Genomic DNA, 13,715 nt, shown 5'->3' on the forward strand with positions numbered 1-13,715 from the left:
ACAGATGTGATGAAAGTTCATGATAATGCAATTGACAAGGAAATTTAGTTATTTCTGAGATATACATTTTAAAGTAATAACTAGAATTATGACTTATAACATTATACCAGAACATATAAGATTTTTAGAAATTTCGCGTAATGTCTGAAACATTTATATTAACATATTTCCATACAAATAACCCAAAGAAAATTTAGTTGTTTGTTTTGCTTGTTTGTTTTTTTGTACTGCAGGTTCTTATTAGTCATCAAGTTTATAAACATCAGTGTATACATGTCAATCCCAATCGCCCAATTCAGCACACCACCATCCCCACCCCACCGCAGTTTTCCCACCTTGGTGTCCATACGTTTGTTCTCTACATCTGTGTCTCAAATTCTGCCCTGCAAACCGGTTCATCTGTACCACTTTTTCTAGGTTCCACATACATGCGTTAATATACGATATTTGTTTTTCTCTTTCTGAGTTACTTCACTCTGTATGACAGTCTCTAGATCCATCCACGTCTCAACAAATGACTCAGTTTTGTTCCTTTTTATGGCTGAGTAATGTTCCATTGTATATATGTACCACATCTTCTTTATCCATTTGTCTGTCGATGGGCATTTAGGTTGCTTCCATGATCTGGCTATTGTAAATAGTGCTGCAATGAACATTGGGGTGCATGTGTCCTTTTGCATTATGGTTTTCTCTGGGTATATGACCAGTAGTGGGATTGCTGGATCATATGGTAATTCTATTTTTAGTTTTTTAAGGAACCTCCATACTATTCTCCATAGTGGCTGTATCAATTTATACTCCCACCAACAGTGCAAGAGGGTTCCCTTTTCTCCACACCCTCTCCAGCATTTGTTGTTTGTAGATTTTCTGATGATGCCCATTCTAACTGGAGTGAGGTGATACCTCATTGTAGTTTTGATTTGCATTTCTCTAATAATTAGTGATGTTGAGCAGCTTTTCATGTGCTTCTTGGCCATCTGTATGTCTTCTTTGGAGAAATGTCTATTTAGGTCTTCTGCCCATTTTTGGATTGGGTTGTTTGTTTCTTTAATATTGAGCTGCATGAGCTGTTTATATATTTTGGAGATTAATTATTTGTCCGTTGATTCGTTTGCAAATATCTTCTCCCATTCTGAGTGTTGTCTTTTCGTCTTGTTTATGGTTTCCTTTGCTGTGCAAAAGCTTTGAAGTTTCATTAGGTCCCATTTGTTTATTTTTGTTTTTATTTCCATTACTCTAGGAGGTGGATCAAAAAAGATCTTGCTGTGATTTATGTCAAAGAGTGTTCTTCCTGTGTTTTCCTCTAAGAGTTTTATAGTGTCCGGTCTTAAATTTAGGTCTTGAATCCATTTTGAGTTTATTTTTGTGTATGGTGTTAGGGAGTGTTCTAATTTCATTCTTTTACATGTAGCTGTCCAGTTTTCCAGCACCACTTATTGAAGAGACTGCCTTTTCTCCATTGTATATCTTTGCCTCCTTTGTCATAGATTAGTTGACCATAGGTGCGTGGGTTTATCTCTGGGCTTTCTGTCTTGTTCCATTGATCTATGTTTCTGTTTTTGTGCCAGTACCATACTGTCTTGATTACTGTAGCTTTGTAGTATAGTCTGAAGTCAGGGAGTCTGATTCCTCCAGCTCCGTTTTTTCCCCTCAAGACTGCTTTGGCTATTCGGGGTCTTTTATGTCTCCATACAAATTTTAAGATGATTTGTTCTAGTTCCATAAAAAATGCCATTGGTAATTTGATAGGGATTGCATTGAATCTGTAGATTGTTTTGGGTAGTATAGTCATTTTCACAATATTGATTCTTCCAATCCAAGAACATGGTATATCTCTCCATCTGTTGGTATCATCTTTAATTTCTTTCATCAGTCCCTTATAGTTTTCTGCATACAGGTCTTTTGTCTCCCAGGTAGGTTTATTCCTAGATATTTTATTCTTTTTGTTGCAATGGTAAGTGGGAGTGTTGCCATAATTTCTCTTTCAGATTTTTCATCATTAGTGTATAGGAGTGCAAGAGATTTCTGTGCATTAATTTTGTATCTTGCAACTTTACCAAATTCATTGATTAGCTCTAGTAGTTTTCTGGTGGCATCTTTAGGATTCTCTATGTATAGTATCATGTCGTCAGCAAACAGTGACAGTTTTACTTCTTCTTTTCCAATTTGTGTTCCTTTTATTTCTTTGTCTTCTCTGATTGCCATGGCTAGGACTTCCAAAACTATGTTGAATAATTGAGGTGAGAGTGGACATCCTTGTCTCTTTCCTGATCTTAGAGGAAATGGTTTCAGTTTTTCACCATTGAGAATGATGTTTGCTGTGGGTTTGTCGTATATGGCCTTTATTATGTTGAGGTAGGTTCCCTCTATGCCCACCTTCTGGAGAGTTTTTATCATAAATGGGTGTTGAATTTTGTCAAAATTTTTTCTGCATCTATTGAGATGATCATATGGTTTTTGTTCTTCAGTTTGTTAATATGGTGTATCACATTGTTTGGTTTGTGTATATTGAAGAATCCTTGCATCCCTGGGATAAATCCCACTTGGTCATGGTGTATGATCCTTTTAATGTGTCGTTGGATTCCGTTTGCTAGTATTTTGTTGAGCATTTTTTTTGGGGGGGTGGGTATGCGGACCTCTCGCTGCTGTGGCCTCCCCCATTGCGGATGCGCAGGCCCAGCGGCCATGCCTCACGGGCCCAGCCGCTCCACAGCATGTGGGATCCTCCCAGACCAGGGCACAAACCCGTGTCCCCTGCATCGGCAGGCGGACTCTCAACCGCTGCGCCACCAGGGAAGCCCCTGTTGAGCATTTTTGCATCTATATTCATCAGTGATATTGGTCTGTAATTTTCTTTTCTTGTAGTATGTTTGTCTGGTTTTGGTATCAGGGTGATGGTGGCCTCATAGAATGAGTTTGGGAGGGTTCCTTCCTCTGCAATTTTTTTTTTGAAGTTTTTTTCTATTTTTATTGAAGTATAGTTGCTGTACAGTATGTGAGTTACAGGTGTACAATATAGTGAGTCACAATTTAAAAACATTTTTAATGGTCATACTCCATTATAGTTATTATAAAATATTGGCTATAGTCCCTGTGTTGTACAATATATCCTTGTAGCTTATTTGATAGATAACAATTTGTACCTCTTAATCCCCTACTCCTATCTTGCCCCTCCTCCCTCTTCCCTCTCCCCACTGATAATCACTAGTTTATTTTCTAAATCTGAGTCTACTTCTTTTTTGTTACATTCAATACTTTGTTGTATATTTTAGATTATATCACATTGAAGTTTTTATTTTTTAATTATTTATTTATTAATTATTTTTTTTAACATCTTTTTTTTTAACATCTTTATTGGAGTATAATTGCTTTACAATGGTGTGTTAGTTTCTGCTTTACAACAAAATGAATCAGTTATATATATACATATGTTTCCATATCTCTTCCCTCTTGCATCTCCCTCCCTCCCACCCTCCCTATCCCACCCCTCCAGGCGGTCACAAAGCACCGAGCTGATCACCCTGTGCTATGCGGCTGCTTCCCACTAGCTATCTACCTTATGTTTGGTAGTGTATATATGTCCATGCCTCTCTCTCGCTTTGTCACACCTTACCCTTCCCCCACCCCATATCCTCAAGTCCATTCTCTAGTAGGTCTGTGTCTTTACTCCTGTCTTACCCCTAGGTTCTTCATGACATTTTTTTTTCTTAACTTCCATATATATGTGTTAGCGTACGGTATTTGTCTTTCTCTTTCTGACTTACTTCACTCTGTATGACAGACTCTAGGTCTATCCACCTCATTGCAAATAGCTCAATTTCGTTTCTTTTTATGGCTGAGTAATATTCCATTGTATATATGTGCCACATCTTCTTTATCCATTCATCTGATGATGGGCACTTAGGTTGTTTCCATCTCCGGGCTATTGTAAATAGTGCTGCAATGAACATTTGGGTACATGACTCTTTTTGAATTTTGGCTTTCTCAGGGTATATGCCCAGTAGTGGGATTGCTGGGTCATATGGTAGTTCTATTTGTAGTTTTTCAAGGAACCTCCATACTGTTCTCCACAGTGGCTGAACCAATTCACATTCCCACCAGCAGTGCAAGAGTGTTCCCTTTTCTCCACACCCTCTCCAGCATTTATTGTTTCTAGATTTTTTGATGATGGCCATTCTGACTGGTGTGAGATGATATCTCATTGTAGTTTTGATTTGCATTTCTCTAATGATTAATGATGTTGAGCAGTCTTTCATGTGTTTGTTGGCAGTCTGTATATCTTCTTTGGAGAAATGTCTATTTAGGTCTTCTGCCCATTTTTTGATTGGGTTCTTTGTTTTTTTGTTATTAAGCTGCATGAGCTGCTTATAAATTTTGGAGATTAATCCTTTGTCAGTTGTTTCATTTGCAAATATTTTCTCCCATTCTGAGGCTTGTCTTTTGGTCTTGTTATGGTTTCCTTTGCTGTGCAAAAGCTTTCAAGTTTCATTAGGTCCCATTTGTTTTTTTTTGTTTTTATTTCCATTTCTCTAGGAGGTGGGTCAAAAGGGATATTTCTGTGATTTATGTCATAGAGTGTCCTGCCTATGTTTTCCTCTAAGAGTTTGATAGTTTCTGGCCTTACATTTAGGTCTTTAATCCATTTTGAGCTTATTTTTGTGTATGGTGTTAGGGAGTGATCTAATCTCATACTTTTACATGTACCTGTCCAGTTTTTCCAACACCACTTATTGAAGAGGCTGTCCTTTCTCCACTGTACATTCCTGCCTCCTTTATCAAAGATAAGGTGACCATATGTGCGTGGGTTTATCTCTGGGCTTTCTATCCTGTTCCATTGATCTATCTTTCTGTTTTTGTGCCCGTACCATACTGTCTTGATTACTGTAGCTTTGTAGTATAGTCTGAAGTCAGGGAGCCTGATTCCTCCAGCTCCGTGTTTTGTTCTCAAGATTGATTTGGCTATTCGGGGTCTTTTGTGTTTCCATACAAATTGTGAGATTTTTTGTTCTAGTTCTGTGAAAAATGCCAGTGGTAGTTTGATAGGGATTGCATTGAATCTGTAGATTGCTTTGAGTAGTAGAGTCATTTTCACAATGTTGATTCTTCCAATCCAAGAACATGTTATATCTCTCCATCTAATTGTATCATCTTTAATTTCTTTCATCAGTGTCTTATAATTTTCTGCATACAGGTCTTTTGTCTCCTTAGGTAGGTTTATTCCTAGATATTTTATTTTTTTTGTTGCAGTGGTAAATGGGAGTGTTTTCTTGATTTCTCTTTCAGATTTTTCATCATTAGTGTATAGGAATACCAGAGATTTCTGTGCATTAATTTTATATCCTGTTACTTTACCAAATTCATTGATTAGCTCTAGTAGTTTTCTGGTAGCATCTTTAGGATTCTCTATGTATAGTATCATGTCATCTGCAAACAGTGACAGATTTAGTTCTCCTTTTCCGATTTGGATTCCTTTTATTTCCTTTTTTTCTCTGATTGCTGTGGGTAAAACTTCCAAAACTACGTTGAATAAGAGTGGTGAGAGTGGGTAACCTTGTCTTGTTCCTGATCTTAGAGGAAATGCTTTCAGTTTTTCACCATTGAAGATGATGCTGGCTGTGGGTTTGTCATATATGGCCTTTATTATGTTGAGGAAAGTTCCCTCTATGCCTATTTTCTGCAGGGTTTTTATCATAAATGGGTGTTGAATTTTGTCAAAAGCTTTCTCTGCATCTATTGAGAGGATCATATGGTTTTTCTCCTTCGATTTGTTAATATGGTGTATCACGTTGATTGATTTGTGTATATTGAAGAATCCTTGCATTCCTGGAATAAACCCCACTTGATCATGGTGTATGATCCGTTTAATGTGCTGTTGGATTCTGTTTGCTAGTATTTTGTTGAGGATTTTTGCATCTATATTAATCAGTGATATTGGCCTGTAGTTTTCTTTCTTTGTGACATCCTTGTCTGATTTTGGTATCAGGGTGATGGTGACCTCGTAGAATGAGTTTGGGAGTGTTCCTCCCTCTGCTATATTTTGGAAGAGTTTGAGAAGGATAGGTGTTAGCTCTTCTCTAAATGTTTGATAGAATTCACCTGTGAAGCCATCTGGTCCTGGACTTTTGTTTGTTGGGAGATTTTTAATCGCAGTTTCAATTTCAGTGCTTGTGATTGGTCTGTTCATATTTTCTATTTCTTCTTGGTTCAGTCTTGGAAGGTTATACCTCCCTAAGAATTTGTCCATTTCTTCCACGTTGTCCATTTTATTGGCATAGAGTTGCTTGTAGTAGTCTCTTAGGATGCTTCGTATTTCTACAGTGTCTGTTGTAACTTTTCCTTTTTCATTTCTAATTTTATTGATTTGAGTCCTCTCCCTCTTTTTCTTGATGAGTCTGGCTAATCGTTTATCAATCTGGTTTATCTTCTCAAAGAACCAGCTTTTAGCTTTATTGATCTTTGCTATTGTTTCCTTTGTTTCTATTTCATTTATTTCTGCTCTGATCTTTATGATTTCTTCCCTTCTGCTAACTTTGGGTTTTGTTTGTTCTTCTTTCTCTAGTTCCTTTAGGTGTAATGTTAGATTGTTTACTTGAGATTTTTCTTGTTTCTTGAGGTAGGCTTGTATAGCTATAAACTTCCCTCTTAGAACTGCTTTTGCTGCATCCGATAGGTTTTGGATCATTGTCTTTTCATTGTCCTTTGTCTCTAGGTATTTTTTGATTTCCCCTGATTCTTCAGTAATCTCTTGGTTATATAGTAACGTATTGTTTAGCCTCCATGTGTTTCTGTTTTTTACGTTTTTTTCCCTGTAATTCATTTCTAATCTCATAGCGTTGTGGTCAGAAAAGATGCTTGATATGATTTCAGTTTTCTTAAATTTACTGAGGCTTGCTTTGTGACCCAAGATGTGATCTATCCTGGAGAATGTTCCATGCGCACTTCAGAAGAAAGTGTAATCTGCTGTTTTTGAATGGAATGTCCTATAAATATCAATTAAATCTATCTGGTCTATTGTGTCATTTAAAGCTTCTGTTTCCTTATTTACTTTCATTTTGGATGATCTGTCCATTGGTGTTAGTGAGGTGTTAAAGTCTCCCACTATTATTGTGTTACTGTCAATTTCCTCTTTTATAGCTATTAGCAGTTGCCTTATGTATTGAGGTGCTCCTATGTTGGGTGCATATATATTTATAATTGTTATATCTTCTTCTTGGATTGATCCCCTGATCATTATGTAGTGTCCTCCCTTGTCTCTTGTAACATTCTTTATTTTAAAGTCTATTTTATCTGATATGAGTATAGCTACTCCAGCTTTCTTTTGATTTCCATTTGCATGGAATACCTTTTTCCTTCCCGTCACTTTCAGTCTGTATGTGTCCTTAGGTCTGAAGTGGGTCTGTTGTAGACAGCATATATATGGGTCTTGTTTTTGTATCCATTCAGCGAGCCTGTGTCTTTTGGTTGGAGCATTTAATCCATTCACGTTTAAGGTAATTATTGTTATGTATGTTCCTATGACCATTTTCTTAATTGTTTTGGGTTTGTTTTTGTAGGTCCTTTTCTTCTCTTGTGTTTCCCACTTAGAGACGTTCCTTTAGCATTTTTTGTAGAGCTGGTTTGGTGGTGCTGAATTCTCTTAGCTTTTGCTTGTCTGTAAAGCTTTTGATTTCTCCATCAAATCTGAATGAGGTCCTTGCTGGGTAGAGTAATCTTGGTTGTAGGTTCTTCCCTTTCATCACTTTAAGTATATCATGCCGCTCCCTTCTGGCTTGTGGAGTTTCTGCTGAGAAATCAGCTGTTAACCTTATGGGAGTTCCCTTGTATGTTATTTGTCATTTTTCCCTTGCTGCTTTCAATAATTTTTCTTTGTCTTTAATTTTTGCCTATTTGATTACTATGTGTCTCAGCGTGTTTCTCCTTGGATTTATCCTGTATGGGACTTGCTATGCTTCCTCGACTTGGGTGGCTATTTCCTGTCCCATGTTAGGGAAGTTTTCAACTATAATCTCTTCAAATATTTTCTCTGGTCCTTTCTCTCTCTCTTCTCCTTCTGGGACCCCTATAATGTGAATGTTGTTGTGTTTAATGTTGTCCCAGAGGTCTCTTAGGCTGTCTTCATTTCTTTACATTCTTTTCTCTTTAGTCTGTTCCGCAGCAGTGAATTCCACCATTCTGTCTTCCAGGTCACTTATCCGTTCTTCTGCCTCAGTTATTCTGCTATTCCTTCTAGTGTAGTCTTCATTTCAGTTATTGTATTATTCATCTCTGTTTGTTTGTTCTTTAATTCTTCTAGGCCTTTTTACACATTTCTTGCATCTTCTTGACCTTTGCCTCCATTCTTTTTCTGAGGTCGTGGATCATCTTCACTATCATTATTCTGAATTCTTTTTCTGGAAGGTTGCCTATCTCCAATTCATTTATTTGTTTCTCTGGGTTTTTTTCTTGTTCCTTCATCTGGTGTATAGCCCTCTGCCTTTTCATCTTGTCTGTCTTTCTGTGAATGTGGTTTTTGTTCCACAGGTTGCAGGATTGTAGTTCTTCTTGCTTCTGCTGTCTGCCCTCTGGTGGATGAGGCTATCTAAGAGGCTTGATGGGAGGGACTGTTGGTGTGTAGAGCTGACTGTTGCTCTGGTGAGCAGAGCTCAGTAAAACTTTAATCCACTTGACTGTTGATGGGTGGGGCTGGGTTCCCTCTGTGTTAGTTGTTTGGCCTGAGGCAACCCAACACTGGAGGCTACCTGGGCTCTTTGGTGGGGCTAATCACAGACTCTGGGAAGGCTCACGCCAAGGAGTACTTCCCAGAACTTCTGCTGTCAGTGTCCTTGTCGCCACTGGTGAGCCACAGCCCCCCCCCCGCCTCTGCAGGAGACCCTCCAAGACTAGCAGGTAGGTCTGGTTCAGTCTCCCCTGGGGTCACTGCTCCTTCCCCTGGGTCCCTATGTGCACAATACTTTGTGTGTGCCCTCCAAGAGTGGAGTCCCTGTTTTCCCCAGTCCTGTTGAAGTCCTGCAATCAATTCCCACTAGGCTTCAAAGTCTGATTTTCTAGGAATTCCTCCACCCGTTGCCGGACCCCCAGGTTGGGAAGTCTGACGTAGGGCTTAGAACATTCACTCCAGTGGGTGAACTTCTGTGGTAAAAGTGTTCTCCAGTGAGTCACCCACCCACCAGTTATGGGATTTGATTTTACTGTGATTCCGCCCCTCCTACCATCTCATTGTAGCTTCTCCTTTGTCTTTGGATGTGGGGTCTCTTTTTTGGTGAGTTCCAGTGTCTTCCTGTCAATGATTGTCCAGCAGCTAGTTGTGATTCTGGTGTTGTCGCAAGAGGGCATGAGACCATGTCCTTCTACTCTGCCATCTGGGTTCCTCCTCCTTCTTCTGTCTTCACATGGTCTTCCTTCTGTGTGTTCTGTGTCCTAATCTCTTCTTATAAGGACCCCAGTCATTATGGATTAAAGTTCACCCGAATGACCTCATTTGAATTTAATTACTGCTTTAAAGACCTTATCTTCAAACACAGTCACATTCTGAGGTGCTGGGAGTTAGGACTTCAACATAGGAACATTAGGGTGACACAATTCAGCCCATAACAATGGCCTAAGGGACAAGGAACACAAGGAGTAGAAGGGGAAACACAGAGGATTTGCCAGATCCTCTTTCCCAAATAAGACCCCATGCAGTCCAACAAGACCCCACAGTAGAAATGGCTGTATGTTGTATCCACGCAGGAAAACATAGGCTCACCTCACAAAGTTTGTCAAACCCAGAGTGGCCAAGACCTTTGTACCTAAGAGCAGGTCAGACATAGCACAGACAGGTGGAGGACCTAAACCACTGTGTCATCAAGAAAAAGGAAACAGTGACACAATATCTAAGATCAGACATGAAGAAGGACATCACAGAGAATATAAGCATGTATAGATGTTGATAACCAATACTGCCAAACATTTATATAACACTAAGTGCCAGGTACTGTTATAGGTGCTACATTTGAATTAAATCATTTAATTCTATCATCAACCCTATACAATAGCTATTGTTATTACTCCCATTTCACAGATGAGAAAATTGAGTCCTGGAGACTTGCCCTAGGTCATCAGTAAGGAAGTGACATAGCCAGGATTCAACCCATAGGCTAAGCTAATAACTGGAGCTAATATTAATCACTATCCAACAATATGTCAACACTGCTTCTATAAATATCAAAATGCTTGTATAATTGTTGGCATACAACTGCTGGTCCAAGACTCCTGAATGCCTTCTTCCTGCCTTGTTCACCAAGGTCCCCCCCAGAACCCACAGACCAGAATCCATAAGCTAAGAATTAACTTCTATGTCCTCCAGGCCCATTTCAGCTCTGCAGGTCCCACCATTCAGATTGATAAATGCTTGTGCCACAGTGATTGTTTAAACATTATTTTAACATTTTAAATAACATTTTAAATAACATTTTAAATATTTTAAACATTATTCCTGCCCTATACCCCTGTATTATATTGCATCCCATGGACCAGTGTCCCCAACAATGCCTTGGCTCTAGGGAACACATTGCATTATTCAGTATAGGCTACAGTAACAGCCTCCACATCCAGTGGATTCCTCTACAAAAGTCTCACTCATGCTACATATCTAATATGTGTCGGCAAGAGTCTCTGCTCATCGTAGTTGCTCAGGGGTCCAGTTGATGAAGGCTTCATCCCAATGTTTGCTTGAACAGTTACCAAGGGAGAATGAGATGGTGGCATATTGAACACTGACTCTTAATGCTTCTACCAGGAAGTGACACATGGCATGTCTGCTTACATTTCAGTGGGCAGTGGGCATCATATAGTCACACATATCTTCAACGGGGCTAACCCTGCCATGTGTCTGGAAGAAAGAAAGTAGAAATGTTTGGCGAAGAGCCCTGGTGACATCACACGTGCCCAGCACTTAGTGACAATACAAATGAAGCTGAGAAACCAAATGTTCTGAGATTATGCTTCTTTCTTTCTTTATTATTTATTTATTTATTTGGTTGAGCCAGGTCTTAGTTGTGGCTTGCTGGCTCCTTAGTTGTGACATGCAAACTCTTAGTTGCGGCATGCATGTGGGATCTAGTTCCCTGACCAGGGATCAAACCTGGGCCCCCTGCATTGGGAGCACAAAGTCTTATCCACTACGTCACCAGGGAAGTCCCTGAGATTATGCTTCTGACACAAGGGACTTATAATAAGAAAATCAAGTTCCAATAAAATTAAGTAATGGTATTCAAAAAACAAAAACAAAAAAACCCCTGAATTTCCCAGCTGAGACTTTTACATGTTACACGTGAATTATTTCATCAAATAATTAACGAAAATATTTTGAGATGAATATTTTTATTCCTGTTTTATAGATGAGGAAACTGAGCTCAGGAATGTTAGGTAACTTGCATGAGGACATTAATAAATGCTGAGATTTGAACCCCTAGACAGCTTGATTCCAGAACCTTCCAACTTTAAAACATATGTTCTCATTTTTTCATTCATTCAACAGTTATCTATTGAGAGACACTTGTATGTCAGGGACTATTATGGAGTTGAGAATAGAGCAGTAAACAAGACAGGGCTCTCCTGCATGGAACATACATTCTAGTGGAAGGGGAGGGGATCCAGAATAAAAACCAAGTAAACAACTATGCAAGCAAGAAAATATCAGATGACAACAGTATTATGGGGTTATATGATAGAGTGGCTACTTTGAGGAGGTGACATTTGAGCTCAGACCTGAATGATAGAAAGGATCCACACACATGAATGCTTGAAGGAAAAGTCATTTGGGAGAAAAAAAAAGTTAGTTGCAAGGCCTCAATGTCAGGACAAACTGGCACAGTTAAGAAATGAAAGGGTCTCACATGTCGTTGCAGTCAGATGTTGGAGCTACAGTCATATGAAAGCTCCAGTGGACTGATGTCCAAGACGGTTCATTCATGTAACTGGCAACTGATGATAGCTGTTAGCTAGGAGCTCAGCTGGGGCTCCACGTGAGCCCCTCCAGCCTATATATGGCCTCTCTGGGTGGCACGAAATTCTCACAGCTTGATGGTGGCTTTCCAACAGGGAATATCCAAGACCAAACATTCCAAGAGTCAGCAAGCAGAAACTAGCTTGAAATGATCACAGAATAACTTCCACAATATTCTACTGATCAGAGCAATGACAGGGCTTGGCCAGATTCAAGAGGGTTGCACTGGGTTGAATAGTGTTCCCCCAAATTCATTTCCGTGCAGAATCTCAGAATGTGACCCTTATTTTATAGGGTCTTTGCTGATGTAGTTAGTTAAGTTAAAATGAGGTCATACTGGATTGGGGTGAGCCCTAAATCCAATGACTGGCATCCTTGTAAGAGGCGAGACAGGGGCATGCAGGGAAGAAACTCATGTAGTGACAGAGGCAGAGATTGGAGTGATGCAAGTGTAAGCCAAGGAACACTAAGGATTGTCAGCAAACTCCAGAAGCTGGGAAGAGGCAGGGAGGCAGAGAACATCCTCAGAGCCCCTAGAAGGAACCAACCCAGCTGACACCTTTATTTAGGATATCTGGCCTCCAGAACTGTGAGAAAATTAATTTCTGTTGTTTTAAGCCTCCCAAATTGTGGTAATTTGTTACAGCAGCCCTAGAAAACTAATGCGTGAGTGGAAAAATAAACTCCATTTCCTGATGAAAGTGTGTTAAAGTCACACTGCAGAAGAGAAGAATAATGATGGGAGATATTTTCAGGCCCATCTTTGCAAAATGCAATTTGCTACTACTGTTCATATCCCCAAACAGTAATAGCCTCAGTAGCTGTCAGCTTGGTTTCCTCTCCCTTTAGTAATTCATGTGTTCTGTTTCTGCGTATGACCCATGATGTGGGCGTGGGTGGGTGGGTGTGTATTCTTTGCTATAAGTCTCAATATTTTCTTTGGAAAGTTCTGGGGTGTGAACAAACCAACAGCATTTTCCTCTGGGGTAGGGCTACAGCTTACACCGCAACCTTCAAGTTTCACTGTTTTCCTGCCAGACTGAATTTCAAACTTTTTTCTCAGCAGTATGTAGCGACTGAGCTAAAGCTTTGACAGTTTCTGAGCTCCCACTGTGACTGAGATCAAGGAGTCATAATTAATCACCCAGGTGTTGGTGGATGCTGCTGCCACGCCTCTCCATAAGGCACCAGGGCCAGTCCAGACCAAAGCTAGAGGGAGACCAGTACCCATGGGTCTGAAAAGATGGAGTGTGTCCCAAACACACTCATATAAGAGACAGACTTATATGAGTCTCCTGTGTCTTCTGAACATGCCTCAGGAAGTCCAGCTGTTTACCAGGAATCTGAGATTTAAGCTTTAAGTTTGAAGCTTAAAGACCGTCAAATTACTGGCATCTCATTGTCAAGTGAGACAGTGGATATGGACAGATTTTTTAAAAATGTAACAAATATAAGACAGCAGAGATTACCACAGATGATTAGAGTTAGACCATGATGATCCCTAGTCCAACTCTTAACAAATCCTCTCACAACATCCCTCCACTAATAGAGAACTCACTACATATAAACGTGTCACAGATCCAGCCATCAGAGGCAAGGCAGCTTTTTATCCTGTCCAGGTGGTTAGTGGCAGGCAAAGGAGGTGGAGAGCAAGTCATCCACGGAATAACAAAATCCCATGCTCTTGCCATGCGTGCTCTTGCCATGCAGTAAGAATTAAACTGCCTCT

This window comes from Delphinapterus leucas, chromosome 11, assembly GCF_059928025.1.
Source record: "Delphinapterus leucas isolate spDelLeu-1000000601 "Yukka" chromosome 11, BTC_Dleu_Yukka2, whole genome shotgun sequence".
Lineage (NCBI taxonomy): Eukaryota > Metazoa > Chordata > Mammalia > Artiodactyla > Monodontidae > Delphinapterus > Delphinapterus leucas.